The sequence below is a fragment of the Delphinus delphis genome, chromosome 13 (assembly GCF_949987515.2).
Source record: "Delphinus delphis chromosome 13, mDelDel1.2, whole genome shotgun sequence".
Classification (NCBI taxonomy): Eukaryota; Metazoa; Chordata; class Mammalia; order Artiodactyla; family Delphinidae; genus Delphinus; species Delphinus delphis.
In genome coordinates, this window is record NC_082695.1 from 20941266 (window position 1) to 20957455 (window position 16190).

Here is a 16190-nt window from a genome sequence, read left to right on the forward strand (position 1 = left end):
GTCCCAAAGGGGACTGCAACTAGTGAGCCCCCCACTCCACAAAAAAGCACAAAACAACCCACACTCAACACCCTTTCCTCAGTAGGCACACAGCCTTCACCCTTGCCCATCAGGCCCCCAAAACCAATGCAGGCACACGCACTCACAGACACACTCACACATACCCCCATAGTGGACAGATCAGCACACTGGCTGCTGGCTATTGAAGCCTCCCTGCTTTACATCCAGGGTCCCATTACATTTCATTTCATTTCATTTCATTACATTACATTTCATTTCCTCCCTGCTTTACATCCAGGGTCCCATTACATTACATTTCATTACATTTCATCCTTGTAGCAACCCTTCAAGGTTGGGACTCTGAACCTGTTTTACAGATGAGGACATAGAACCTCAGACTGGGCAAATGGCTTTCCCAAAGTCAAAGAGTGGCAGAGCTGGGATTCCAAACCAATCTGCCAGACCCTGACCCCTGGCTCTTAACCACCACCTGTTCTACCTGAATGTACTAGTTCAGGCAAAGCGATTAGCACAGTACGGGGAACGTGGTAAGTGCCAAGAAATGTTGGCTACTTTTATCACTACTGCCATTATGATCATCATTAATATTATTGTGATGATGATTAGCACTATTCTCTGGGTGTCTCTCTACCACACCAGTGTGAGAAATTAGTGCATGTGCACGTGTGTGCAAGCGCACGCACGCACACACACACACACACACTTTTGTTCTCAGCCCGCTCCCCACTAACCCCCATCCCCTTTAGAGCTTGGAAGCTCACAGGAATCACAGCAGACCTAGTCTCTCTTGCAGGCAAAGTCCCCAGGAGGCCTGGAGGGGAACCTGCTTCCACTGACACCTCTCTCTCCTGAGTCAGCGGTGGAAAGCATGTGAGCTTTGGCATTGCACACCCAGATTCAGATCTTGGCTTCACCACTTCTCATCTGTGTGACCTTGGACAAAATACTTTCCTCTTCTGAGCCTCAGTTTCCCCTGCTGGGAAGGGGACTCATAGCCAGTTCATATGGAGCATAAGGATTGGCTCATAAGGAGACAAGGTTTTAAAAGGGGCACAGAGCATGGCAGATGGCGGGCATTCATTAGATGGTAGCCTCTTATTACCATTAGTATCATTATTATTTCTTCTGTGTTTGGATCCAGGGAGGTGAAAAGCAGAACAAGGATGCCAGAGAAACTGGGTTTATTTAACAAATCAGCCTTGCCTCACCAGCCAGTCTTTGAGAGAAAGAATGACTCTCTTAGGTGGTCACCTCAAACTCTCTCACCCCCGACTGTGCTGGCGTAAGCGGGTGCAGGCTCAGCATCTGTTCAGGGAGCAGCCAGGGCTGAAGCCTTTGGGGAAGGTCCAGCTATGGCCAGGATAGAGGATATGGTAGCTGGCTAGAGGTTAGAAGGCATGAGACCTTCATGTAGCCACAGGCTGCCAGTTGCTAGGCAACAGTATCCCCTCCCTCTCTCTATGCATGATGCCTGATATCTTTTGGGGTCTCTTCTCCATTGAATAAATACATATTGAATGCCTACTGAATGTCAGGGTTCAGCCTAGGAACTTGGGGAAAAAGTAGAAGATCCAGTCCCAGCCAGATCAAAGGAAACCTCGTATTCTATGCAAAAGAGACTACATTACACACTATAAGGGATAAAATAACTGTCTTAGGAGAGATGGATAATTGAGAAGTGTTCCCAGAGGTGGGTTTTGAAGGTAGAATAGGAGTTTAACAACCCAACCAGGGTCAAAAGACTTCCCAAGCAGGGGAATCAGATTAGAAGGAGTGTGGGAAGTTTTAGGCAGCACTTCGTTTAGAGTAGGACAAGGGAGGGGCAGGGTCTGAAGCCCAAGAGGTCAACAGGAACCAAGATCAGGAGGACCACAAAGGCAGATGGGACATTTTGGACATGGTTCTGGGGAGCCAGCCATGAAAGGGTTTTAAGCAAAGCCAAGTGACATAATCAGAGGCGAGTTTCAAAAGGACCTCAGGATCTCCCTTTTCTTTGCCTTCAAGGTAACCCCAGAAGCCATCTTCACTGGTTTCCCAGAAAACAAGGCCTGGGAGAGGGAAAGTCCCAAGTTTGTCCCCAAGCAGCCAGCACAGATCAAGGCAATACCTGCTGGCTCTCCCACCCCAGGGCTGCTTGCACAGACAAGGGTCCCCTCCTGCCTCAGGGATGACAGATGCTGCTTCCTGCTGAGTAGGACTTCCCACCCTCAGCTGGGGGAGGCCAAGGGGCATTTCCAAGAGAGACATTCTAGGTTCAAAGCCCAGTTCCGCCACACACACAGTTCTGACCACATGACCCTGGGCAAGCCCTGGACTGGAGCTCCATTTTCTGGATCTATAGTAATACCTGTGTCCCAGGGTGTCCGGAAGGCTAAAAGTGTGGGAAAGCACCCAGCCTACACTCTATAACATGTACCATATACAATAGATATTCTCACAGTATATTATATATTCTATTATTATATTATATAGCTACCCTGTGAGGTGGGGTTTGTTAGTTTTCCCATTTTACAAAGGAGGAAGCTGAAGCACAGAGAGGTGAAGGGATTTGGCCCAGGTCATCCAGCAAGTGAAAGGCAGAGTGGGACTCACACCAGCCCCAGTGTGACCCCACCATCAGCCTGCAAACCAGTCCACAGTCTAAACAACTTGGGCCCAGGTCTGAGTCCCAGAGTTTGGGGCTAGGGAGGGGCATGGGAAGGGCCTAAGAAACGCCCCCTCCTCTGCCCCAGGAGTGCCCAGCCTGAGGAGGGATACCCCTCCTCTGCTTCTTCCTGTACCTCCCTGCTTCCCAGAGGCCCCCGGGGCCTGACACAGAGTTTCAATACAAGGGAGCCACTGACCTTCCCCTTGAACAATAGCTGGACGAGAAGTGGCTGTTTCCCAGCTCGCCTGGCCGAGTAGGGCCACCTGCACAGGACGAGAGCTCTGGCCACCATAAGGCATTTCGACTTCCCAGGGAACCAGACACACAGGGGCCTGCTTCCAGCACCAAACCCTCCCTGACAACCTAGCCTTCCCTCAGACACACTCCCTTTCCAGGATCTAGCTCAGAGCCAGCATGGACATCCAAACTGCAGGGCAACATGCCTAGCTGTGACCTGGAGGATCAGAAACAGGGCCACTGCCTGGAAGTATGAATAGCAACCTTGATAAGAGCTGCCCCTTATCTGAGCACAGAAGCTCTCCCAGACCTCGTTTAATCTTGAAAGCACTTGCAGGAGGACAGAATCTCCGTTATCCTTGGGAACTTTCTGGAGGCCACGAGGCTTGTCCATGGCAGGGCCCGGTCTCAAGCCCGGCCCATAGGATCCTGAGGCGATTCAGCGGACCTCCCCATCTATGAGGATTTCTCTTCCCCAGATGGCATCCAGCTATGAGCTTCTATTTTCCATTCTCTAAGCGGAGTGCACTGAACCCAGGCCCTGGTCCCAAAATAACTCAAACCAGCCCCACGAGCTGGAACTGAGGCCCCTGGCGACTCCAGAGCCCAGTCCAGCCTCCCCCTGTAAAAGTTCCCATTCAGCAAAAAAAAAAAAAAAACAAACAGGCATCATACATAAAGCATCACGCACCACACAATTAGTCAGAAAATGGGAAGTTCGGGAGGGTTCGTGATTATTCAACAAACCTATTTAGCTTGATCCCCCCCACCCCTACGTTTTCTCTCCCTGCAGCAATCAGCAATGTGGGCTCATTACCACCGAGAATCTAGCTGGCAAACCAGCTTCATAAACGGAACCAAACAAGCATACATGATGGGAAAACTTTGGACCAGCCAGTCATCAGCCAAAGCTTTTCAAGTCATGTCTCTGTTGCTCCCCCATCCCCACCCCTCCTCTGCTGGGGAAGGCTGCTGCACGCGGTATCTTCATGGGGCTGGGACGGGGGCTGGGAGAATCACCCCCGAGGCAAGGGGAAGGTCACCCAGACTTGGTCCCGCAGTGCCCAGGGCCAAGGACTTGTCTCCCAGAAGGGACCCGCTCTGTGTATCAGCAGCAGCAGCAGCCGCAGCTGCCAGGGTGGCCAGGTAGGTCCCTATTTGCTCAGCATTGTCCCATCCTTCTTTGCTTTCCGTCACCGAGGGGCAGGCTGGTGTGGCTCACAGCATCACACAGATCTGAGATCTGTGACCTGAAACAGGTCATTCCCTTCCCTGTGCCTCAGTTTCCTCATCTGGAAAAGCAGTTGTCAAAGGGCACTTGTGAGGATAGATTAAGTGTCACAGTCTCGCATTTCCCCTAGGAGGTAAGTGGAGGGGTTATAAGGACACGGAGGTGTCCTCTATAGGGCTTCCTGGAAGTGTGAACCCCCGTGTAGGAAATGCACCCCCTCCTCCAATGACTCACAGTAAGAGGGAAGTGGTCTCCAGTCTTGACGCTGTGCTGAGTTCCATGCGGAGTCCTTGCCATAAGGTTATTTCTAATTCCCACAGCAACCTTACAACAGGGTCCTTTGTGTGTGCCCATTTTGCAGAAGGGAAAGTAGTGGAATGCACACCGCTTTGGGAAGGAGCGTGGGGAGAGTTCCTCCGAAAACAAAGCCCACACCTGGCACCCAAAGGGCCCCAGCAGGAATCAAACAGAACTCCCCAGGGAAGCCTCAGACTCCCCCCCACCCAACCCCCAACCCTGGCACTGAGGCTGTGAAGTGGACCCGGGACCAGCGGGCTTTGAATGCCCTTCCCACTCTGACGAGGAAATAGAGTCCAGAGAGAGTAAGTAATGTGCTTATTTGAGTCAGATCCTTGGAAAAGTTCACAAATTCTCACTGTTTGGTCCGTGACAGTACGAACAGATCTTCTTCTGAACGTTGTTTTGCGTGTAACCAGGAGGACAGTACCGCCTAGGAGTGAATGGGGTCAACCTCAAGCTCGGCCGCTTATAGTGGCTTATAGTGGCTTTCCCTCTCAGAGCCTCAGTTTCCCCATTTGTCCAATGGGGAGAACGATAGCTCCTAGGGTTGTCAGGGAGAGGGGATCCAGCAGAGAGAGCACTTAGCACACAGTTAACACTCAATAAACAGCAGTGCTACTGCACGGAGCGAGGCCCCTGCCGGGCGGGCCGGCTCCCACAGGGCGGCCCTGAGATGGATTGATGAGGTGCCGGTGTCACAGTTTTGCTCCCTCTCAGACCCTGGCTGTGCGGTCCCAAGGCTCCCAGCTTGCATCCAGAGGCCTCGCAATGCCAACACGCTGCCAGCTCCGAGGAGGGGCGGCGCTCCGGTGACTCCACCCTGGGTTCTCCAGACTAGGCCGCAGCTGTGCGAGGCCCACCCTCCCCTGGCTGCCGCCTCTCCAGCTGAGGCCCAGCAGCCTCTGACATTTGCCACCGGGCCACCTGGTAAGCTCCGGGTGGGTTCCAGGCGCCAGCTGCCCCCCCACCCCGATCTCTGGCTCGGATGAGCTCATCTGGGTTTGGTAACTTCCAAAGCAGCCAGGAATGTTTGCTCAAATGTTCCAGGCCCAGCGAGCAAAAGAGCAAAACTCTGCCCTCCACCCGCCTCGAACACGCAGAAAGCAATCTGCTATAACTCAGACAGGCTGGCTTCACCAGGCCCGGGAGATGAATGTGGCATTATGGAATCTATATCACCCCAAAGGAAAATGCCTCTTAAATCACAGGGAGCCGGGAGAGTACAGGGGCAGGAGGAGCAGTGATTCTCCAAATGTGGGTCCGTGAGGGAGAGACTGTTACCGGGCGCCAGACCTCCTCCCACCATTGGTCACGGCCGCCCCTCCTTCGGAGGAGTCTCAGGTGGAGGGACGAGGGCCTGGAGGTGCTTGTCCAACGTGGACGCTCACCGGGGGTGTGTGGACCTGCACATACACACACAAACACACACACACATGCACGTGCATGGGCACACTAATCCTATCCCTCCCCACCTGGACAAGAGCCAGGATCTAAATCTGATCAAATCCAGTCACACCTGTCCCTCCTCCGGCTCCACCTACATCGTTAAAACAGCCAATGGGTCCCATCATTTGGGAATAAAGATCAAATTCCTTGCCACAGTCTGCCCAGCCCTGGAGACCTCACTGTGCCCACCCCAGTCTCCCCAGTGGAGTCACACTGGCCCTTACTCTGTCCTTCTTTCTTTCCCCCTTCACAGGACTTTGCAGGTGCTGTGCCCAAGGCTGGAGAGCTCCTTCCCGCCCACACCCCCTTTGCCCAGGTAAGAAGGCACAGCCATCCCTCTGCTTAGCTGCCACATCCTTCGGGAAATCTTCCCAGCCACTTCTGTCAATCAGCCGACTTTGGGATGCTCTCCCAACCTGAGGAGCAGGGAGTGTGACATCCAGTAAGTAGCATTACCGCTTGGGATCCTTTAATGAATCTCTGTCCACCCCACTCAGTAGCCGGCGCCCGGTGGGCAGGGACTCTGCCTGTTTCTGGGTCCCTGCTGTTTGCTGGTACCATATAGGTACTCCAGAGGCATTTGCTGAATGAATGAATGAATGAAATGAGACACTTTCTCTGGGCCAGACAGAGAAAGTGACAAGGTTAGGTCCAGAGCAGCATATCTAAGACTTATTAGGTCAAACCCAACAGATTTGCCGGCCAAGAAGGGCCCTTACATTCCAGTTTTCCCTGTTCAGCCCCATCCCCTCTGTGGCCTTTTTCTCTGGTCTCACTGTTACTTTCCCTTCCAGGCCCAATAAACTCCTATTCACCCTGCAAGGGTCCACTCCGTGCTTGTCAAGCTGCAGGTTGTGAACAGTCCGTAGATTAAAAATCATTTAGGGAGTGTGGTATATACATATAATGGAATATTAACCATAGAAAGAAGTGAAATTCTGGGGGCTTCCCTGGTGGCGCAGTGGTTGAGAGTCCGCCTGCTGATGCAGGGGACACGGGTTCGTGCCCCGGTTCGGGAAGATCCCACATGCGGCGGAGCGGCTGGGCCCGTGAGCCATGGCCGCTGAGCCTGCGCAACCGGAGCCTGTGCTCCGCAATGGGAGAGGCCACAGCGGTGAGAGGCCCGCGTACCGCAAAAAAAAAAAAAAAAAAAAAAAAAATAGAAGTGAAATTCTGGTACATGCTACAACATGGAAATACCTTGAAAACATTATGCTAAGTGAAATAAGCCAGACACAAAAGGACAAATATTGTGTGATTCTGCTTACATGAGGTAATTAGAATCAGCAAACTTGTAGACAGAAAGCAGAACAGAGATTACCAGGGGCTGGAGGAAGGGGGCAATGGAGAGTTATTGTTTAATGGGGACAGAGTTTCTGTTTGGAATAATGAAAAATTTCTAGAAATGGACAGTGGTGATGGCTGTACAACATTGTGAATGTGCTTAATGCCACTGAACTGCACGCTTGAAAATGGTTAAAGTAGTAAATTTTATGTTATATATATTTTACCACAATAAAAGAAAAAACCATTAAGCTAGCCAAGTAAGTACACAAGTAAGAATTATCTGGTGAAACTTTTGTTTCATGTGTGTGTTTGTGTAAAATATATTTCCAACGTAGGGTCAAGGTCAAATAATTTTGAAAAACATTGCACTCAGGGGTCACGGATCCTCAGAAGCCTGCCCTGACCTCGGGCAGAGTGACGTTCTGCCCCCTCTGTTCCTAGTCCCCTTTGTGCTGGCTCTCAGCACTCGGCAAGCTTCCCCTTGTGGTCTAATCTCACGTTTATCTGTTGGTCACAAGAACTGGACCACAAGCTCATCAGGGCCAAGGACTATGTCTTATTCCTCTCTGTGCCCTCGAGATACCAAGTTCAGTGCCTGGCACATAGTAGGTACTCAGCATTTTTTAGAAATGATCAGGGTGTAGGTGAGTACAGCAGTCCCAGCTTCGGATTCACTGTGATGCCAAGTCCCAGCTCTGCCACTGATATGCTGTGTGAGCTCAGACGAGTCACTTCACCTCTCTGGGCCTCCATTTCCCATTAATAATAATAGTATTACCTACTATATTTTATTGAGCACTTACTATATGCAAGGCTAAGTGTTTTATAAACATTGACTCATTCATTCAACAGATGCTCAAGCACCTACTACAGGCAGCCCTGGAGATTAAAAGGTGAGCAAGACAAGCAGGTCTTGGATCTTTATCTTTATGGAACTTTATCTTAGCAATCCTCCCAGCACCCATTATACAGACAAGAAAACTGAGGCCAGGAATTTTTGTCTGACTCTGAGCCCGGCCTCTTTGCTGCCTCCATCTCCCTACGAGGGTCATGTGGTCACAGCCCCAGGACTAGAGAAGAATCAATTTCTTCCTCATCCCACAAAGGCTTCATGAGCCCTACTGTGTGTCAGACCAGCCCTGCACTGGCTGGGGAGATAAACACATGAACGATCACTGATGCCTTTATGGGGGAAGCTCTGGGCCTGCAGGAGCACGGAGGAGACCCTGGAGGGGAAAGGGGGTCAGGGCAGGCCCCCTGGAGGAGGTGACGCCCAAGCAGAGTGCTGTAGAAGCAGGAAGGGCATTCCAGGCAGTGGAACAGCGAGCCAACTGGGAGGAGCCCCAGATAGCTCCCTGTTTCCTGCTTGGAGGGCTGGATGGCAAAGCTGGTCCTCGCTCTAGTTTCTGTGTGTGTGTGTGTATGTGTGAGTGTGTATATGTGTGTGTGTGTGTGTGTCCTGGATGCACTGGCTGGTGGGGAGGCAGGAAGAAGCAGAGAAGAGGTAAGGGGAGGGATGGCGGCAGAGTGGAGGAGTGGAGGGAACTCAGCTGGAGGGGAGGCAGGAAGGCACCAGCCCTGCCTGGCCCCAGGGAACCCAGAATCTTCATTCAAGACACCCCCTGGCTGAATGAAAGAGCAGGAGAGATCCCTTCCATAGCCACGGCTTCTTTCCCTTGAGAGACAAGGTTAGGACTCCTACAAGAGGCAGTTCACTTCAACGGACTTTAATTGAATACCTACTATATGCCGGGCACAAGGAATATGATGAATTCAAACAGGCATGGTTCCAGCCTTCAAGGGGCCCACGGTCCAGAGGGAAACAGGTATTAATGTGACAATGAGAAGAACAACAGAGCATTACAGAGAGGTCAGAGCCCTGAAGGCTCTGGACGGAAACTGGACAATAAGAGCCCACAGCAAAAGACACTGACTAAACCTGGGGCACAGGGTGAACAAATAAGAGTTAACTAGGTTAGAGAGAGACAGAGACAGAAAGAGAAAGGGAAACAGTGCTCCTGGCAGAGAAAATGGCATACGCAAAGGTCCTGAGGCAGGAAGCAGCATGCAAAGTTCAAGAAATGATCAGAGGGGCCAGAGATGATGACAGGGTCCAGGCCTGCAGGACTCGTTGACCAAAGGCAGCCTTTGAAGATTAAGGGGCAGTGATACCTATTCATTTATTCATTCATTCATTCAACAAATCAATATGCATTCAGCATCTACTGTGGACCCCTCTTTGCTCAGCTCAGTTCTAGGCTCTGGAGATACAATGCTGAATAAAATTGACGAGGACCCAACACTCACAGAGCTGACCCGCTGGAGACCAGATCTGTGATATCACATAAGCCTTTCTTTCCCTCCTTCCTTCCCTTCCTTGCTTTTCTCTCCCTCCTTCCTCCCTCCCTCCCTTCCTTCCTTCCTTCCTTCCCTCCTTCCTTCCTTCCTTTTTCTTAACTTAAGCCATCCTTTCCCACCAATCTCAATGTTCTTATGTCATATCACCAGCTGGAGAAAAATCATCTTTAAGCAGCTGAACAAGATGGGTGGTTACCCCATGTGTTAGTGTCCTAGACCTGCCATAACAGAGTACCACAAACCAAGTGGCTTCAAACAGCAGAAAGTTATTCTCTCACAGTTCTAGAGGAAAGCAGTCCAAAATCAAGGTGTTGGCAGGGCCATGCTCTCTCCGAATGTTCTAGGGGAGGCCCCTTCCCTCCCTTGTCCAGCTTCTGGTGGCTCCCAGAAACCCTTGACATTCCTGGACTTGTAGACACAGCACTTCAGTCTCTGCCTCTATCTTCATGTGGCATTCTCCTTGCGTGTCTCTGTATTCAAATTTCCCTCTCCTTATAAGGACGTCACTCATATTGGCTGCAGGGCCCAGCCTATTCTAGTATGACTACATTTTAACTTGATGACATCTGCAAAGACCCTGTTTCCAAATAAGGTCACATTCACAGGCTCTGGGTGGACATGAATTTGGGGGGTACACTATTCAAATCAGGACACTCTGGTTCTTTTAAATCAACTAGAACGTTTTCCAGCGACACCAGCTTCTTTTCTGATACACACTGGAAAAAACTCACGGATAAAAATTTCATGCAATTGTGTCCAGATTCAGCATGTGTTATTCAATTAGGTGTTAAAATATCTTTTGTCGAGTAGCATCACAAAGCATTTCATTTCAGTCACAGTCGATCTGCATTTCACCTCATACAACATTTAATAGGTTTCACCCCCAATTAACAAATTTTTTTTTAAAAAATCTAACTGCAGACTGGTTACTTTTGAGCAGCCTACACATTATCATTCACTCAAGGCAGAGGAAAAGTCTGATCGTGATTCACCTCGTTATGGGATACAGTTCGCAAAATATATAGTTACAAACTATTTCATAAATAGTTGTTTTATACTTATAATCTTATAGTATTATAGGAAATGTTTTATAATATTTACTATAATATGTATAATCCATTTGTTATTTTGATCAATTGTATGCTAATAATTACTAAAATAACTACAATGATAACTCAAGACAGAAAAAAGTACTGTAACTCTTAGAGCTTTACAGTCACAGAAAACGAGACAAATATTAAAACTTAAAAAAACATCTGTGTGCAATACTTTGACCTGGAGAGGATGAGGGCTGGGTCTGAGTGGTGACAATAATATTTCTATAGCACGTGGCATGGGCTAAAAGAGCTGGCTGAGACCCACTCACCTTTCTGGATCCTTCTCATGCTTGGGCCAAGACATGGCACAGTGAGAAAGATGCAGGACTTCCAGGGATCACCAGCAACTCAGAAACCACTCCCCACCTGGGCAAGAACCAGATCTCTTGACCCCTGATTGTGAAATTCTTTAGACCCAGAAAATCAGAACCCCCTTCCTGCAACCCCCAGAAGGAGAAATGTCAACACAACTCCTCCAACCAAAGACAACCGCCCAAGAAGTACTTGAAGTCCTGCAGGATCTAATTTTGACCTGGAGGTGACCAGAGCTCGGGGATTAGTTCTGCACACACGTGGAGAAGCCAGGGTTGGAAGAGTCAGAAGGGGCTGCTCTCTCTTGCACATCTCACTGCAGACGTGTCTCCACTGCACCCTGGACATCTGGAGAAACATGAATTCCCCAGGCACAGACGTTTGGGTATCTCCTGGCGGCCTGAGGCATAGTGAAGGCAGCTGATGAGTATGGTTCACCTTGCCCCATGGACATATATTTCAGTAACAGCAGACCCTTCACCTTGGTTTGATGGGCTCCCTCCAGACCTCTCTGGGGTCCTCGTTGTTAAGACAGGTTCCTGACAGGACCCCACGCTCACCCTGACCTTGCACCATCGGGGGAACCATGTAGAGGGCTTGACACAAGCCCGGGGGGTGGGGAGGGGACACAATGCAAACCCCTTTCCAAGGCCACTGTAGGGGGCATGTGGAAGACAGGCCAGGACTGCCAGAAAACCACAGGCCAGCCCCTGTACATCCAGCAAGCCTGGAATCCTCCCAGGACCTCTACTTTCTCACCTGTAAAATGGAGCTGCAGAAATCCTATCCTTCCAGAGTCACTGTGAGAGTCACATTTTTAAAAATGGGGGTGAAATTCCCATAACATGAAATTAACCATTTTAAAGAAAACAATTCAGTAGCAATTAGTACATTCACAATGTTGTGCAGCCACCACCTCTATCAAGTTCCAAATGTTTCTATCACCTCAAAAGGAAATCCTGTATCCATATTACTCCTCATTCCTTCTCCCCCCACCCTTCCCCAGCCTCTGGCAACCACTAGTCTTCATTCTATCTCTCTGAATTTGCCTATTCTGGGCGTTTCTTATAAATGGAATCATTCAATATATGACCTTTGTGCCAGGCTTCTTTCCCTTCGTATAATGTTTTTGAGGGTCATCCATGCTGTAGCCTGGGTCAGTACTTCTTTCCTTTTCGTGGCTGAATAGTAGTCCATTGCACAGATAGACCACTTTTGTATAGCCATTCCTCCACTGATGGACACTTGGATTATTTCTGCCTTTTGGTTATTGTGAAGGGTGCTGCTATGAACACAAATGTACGTAAAGTTGCTGCTTTTTGAAGCAATCTACTACGTGCCAGGCATGGTACTGGGCTCTGGAAAAGCAACAGGGAATAAGCTGGAAACACATCTGCTCCCTTGAGCTCTTTGCAACACAGCACGGGATGAAGTGTGTGAATTATAAAGTGGATTACCTGCTGGCCAGTTCCTCTTTTGGTTCTCCAGCTCCTGGCACAAAGTAGGAGCTCAATAAATATTAGTTGAATGAATGAGTGAATGAATGGATGGATGGATGAACCAATGTCTTTGTCTTGTTCGTTACTGGATCGCCAGTGCCTGGAACCCGGGCTACGTGTGGTAGGTACTCAACATACAATTGCTAAATGATTGGATCTGAAACCCAATGCCTGGTCCCACAGAGGCGCTCAGAGCTTTGTGTTCAGAACCAAACACAAATTCCAGCTGTGCCATTCACATGTTGGGTGACGTTGGCCAAGTCCTTCGCCAGCTCCTCATCTAGAAAGCAGGGATGAAGCTAGTGCTCCTTTCCCAGGCTACTGATGGATCACCAAGGCCGGGACACGCCAGGGAAGGGGGTTGTCAAGCCCGGCAAGTTTAAGGCCCTGCCGTGTCACGTGGCTGGTTGCCCTTCTTACCCCGACAAAAGGCCCAATTTAATCCAGCCGCCATCACTGCTGTGTCAGCTGGGGCACAATGCAGCAGGTTTGTGGCCAGCATCTGCCGATCAGGTTTCGAGTAATATCCCCGCCAGCCTGTCCAGCCCAGCAGACAAAGGTCTCTTTGTTGCAAATATATATTTTTTAAATCCCTAAAGATATTAGCAGTGCTGGGGAGCTCACACTGCAAGCTGGTTCAGAAATTGTTGAAGGAACATGTTTCAAATTTGGGGGTGATTGTTTAAATGGAATCTGCCCTGTGCTTTCTTATCAGGAACAAGATTAGCTCAGGGCAGACTTGGCCCTTGGACCTGGGCTGGGAAATCTCAGTGGCGAAATAATCCTAACAGCCATCATAACAACAAAACCAGTTGTGATTTACAGAGCCCTGGACAGGTGCCAGCCCGCCTATGCTTGTTACTTCCAATCCTCAGAAGTTCCTCAGTTACTTCCAATCTTCAGATTTAGACTTATGCTACCATTCTGTGGATGGGAAAACTGAGGTTTAGGGAAGTCTTGGCCCAAGTGACAGAGCCAGGCTTGAACTGGGTCTGTTGGATCTTCTAAACTGCTGCCCGTGTTCTTTCTTCATGCTGTTGATGGTCACAGACGTAAAGTACATCCCCACCTCTGAGCTTTGTCTCACTGGTCACCCAGGAGGACAGATGATGGCCACTTGACCCCATACGCACCTTATTCCTTCAAGTTCACACAGGAGTACCTCCCTCAAACCTCTCCTGCCAACTGGTCTCACCTCCTCTGAAGCAACTCCACTGGTTCCAGACCATGCCTACCCTTGAGTTTTTAATAAATGACAGCGACAGTTCTTCAGGGCTGTGTGGTAGGTAAAGCTTGCAGACGTTTCCATACCCCTCGGCATCGGGAGAGCACTTGGGTGAAGTACTTGGACCTGGATCAGAAACACCAGCTCTACCTAGATTTTCACAAGCTGTGTGACTGGGGGCAAATTAAAAGTGAATTCAGTTCCTCTATAGTTAAACTTAGAATCACCTTATGACCCAGCAATTCCACTCTTAGGTAGACACCCAAGAGAATTGAAAACAAGTGTTTCAACAAAACTTGGACATGAATGTTCACAGCAGCATTATTCATAATAGCCAAAAGGTAGAAACAATGTAATGCCCATCAATAGAAGAATGGATAAGCAAAATGTGGTCCATTCATATAATGGAATATTATCCAGCAATAAAAAAGAATGAAATACTGATACAAGCTACAATATAGATGAACTTTGAAAACATAATGCTAAGTGAAAAAGCCAGACACAAAACGTCACAAATTATATGATTCCATCCATATGAAATGTTCGGAACAGGCAAATCCATAGAAACAGAAAACAGATTAATGATGGGCTCGTGCTAGGAGGAGAGGGGGATAGGGAGGGATTGCTCATGGGTACGGGGTTCCCTTTTGGGGTGATGAAGACATTTTGGAAATAAATAGAGGTGGTGTTTGTACACCATTGTGAATGTGCTACACGCCACTGAATCATTCACTTTAAAACAGTTTAAATGGTGAATTTTATATGTGAATTTTACTATTTCTTAAAAATTTACTTACTGTCTCTGTGCCTGTTTCCCTTACTTTCACACACTATCGTGAGGATCCAGGAAGATCACATATTTAAAGAACTTGACACCAAGCGAGGGGCAGCAGCTCTTTTATTTTACTTGAATTCTCAGAACTGCTCTTTGGTTCCCTTTGTAGAGCAGGGAGCTAGTACTCAGGGGTGAGGTGCGGCAGACCCCGAACGCTGCTCTGTCTGGACCTCAGCAGTGTCCGCCCTGTCATGGTTACGACTCTGGAAAAGAGGACGTTCCGATTAAAAGATGCCATCAACTCCCCACTCTTCGTTGGGTACGTTACCACTGACTGATCTTTTCAGCGCAAAGTCAAACCAGGACTTGAGACCCTGTGCCCAGTCTGGCCCTTGCTTCTGACTTTTCTCATCGAATCAGGGCTCTGTGCTTCGCAAGCATGTGAGAAGATTCTCCACGTTTATGTACTGAGAGATTACTCTGTGCCTGTATCAGCTGGGGTCCAGCAGGAGCTGAGAGTGGTGGGGGGATGTGATAGGTTTGATAGGAGGTCATTTGTAGGAGCAAGGGCCAGGGAACATGCCTGCAGAGGAAGTGTGTGCACCAAGCACTTCACACACACAGGTGCATGCACACGCACGTGTGCGCACACACACACACACGCTCACCAGGAGGACCCAGGGGACAACACATGGAGGCCCCTCTCATTCTCTTAAAACTGGCCAGGATCCTCTCACTCAGACTACGATCAGTAGCTGGTGTGGACACAGGCCATAATTTAAACTTTACCCATGATAAGCTTTGGACCAGTCCCTTCCCTTCTCAGAGCTTCGGTCTCTCCCTCTTTATAAAAGGGGGTGAGTTTGGGTGACAGAAAGCTCTCTCCAGCTTACAGGTCATTGCAATGCTGTCCCCTCTGCCTGGAATTCTCCTGCCATTCCTCTTCCCCAGCTGATGCCTCTCCCTCACCCGTCCCAGCTCACCTGGATGCCACCTCCTAGTTGAAGGCCCAATATCACACAGCTTAGTGCTTCCTCAGGGTACGCATCATATTCACGTGCTTCCCAGATGGTCCATGAGGATGAAGGACCCATCTGCCTAGGGAGCTGCTGCAGCCTCAGCCCCAACCGCAGTGGCTGGAATTTAACAGACGTCTGCAAACATTTATTGACCTTCAGTGGTGCACCCAACCTCTGGTGGCTCAACTTGAACCTGTAGGTTTCTTGATAAGTTTAACATAGTTACCCATATGACCCAGCAATTCCATGCCTAGGAATATACCCAAAAGAATTGAAAACAGGTGTTCCAACAACAATGTGTACATGAATGTTCATAGCAGCGTTATTCACAATCGCCAAAAGTGGAAACTACCAATGTCCATCAACAGATGAATGCATAAACAAAACATGGTCTGTCCATCCAGTGGCATATTATTCAGCCATGAAAGGAATGGAATACTAATACATGCATGCTACAACAAGGATGAGCTTGAAATCATGCTATTGAAAGAAGTCAGTCACAAAGACCACATATTGTATGACTCCATTTATATGAAAAGTCCAGAAGAAGCAAATCTATAGAAACAGAAATAGATTAGTGGTTGCCAGGAGCTGGGAGAAGGGGACTAGGGAGTGGCTGTTAGTGGGTATAGGATTTCCTTTTGATGTGAAAATGTTCTAGAACTAGTTAGAGGTGATGGTTGCATAACATTGTAAATGTAATTAATGCCAATGAGTCATTCACTTTAAAATGATT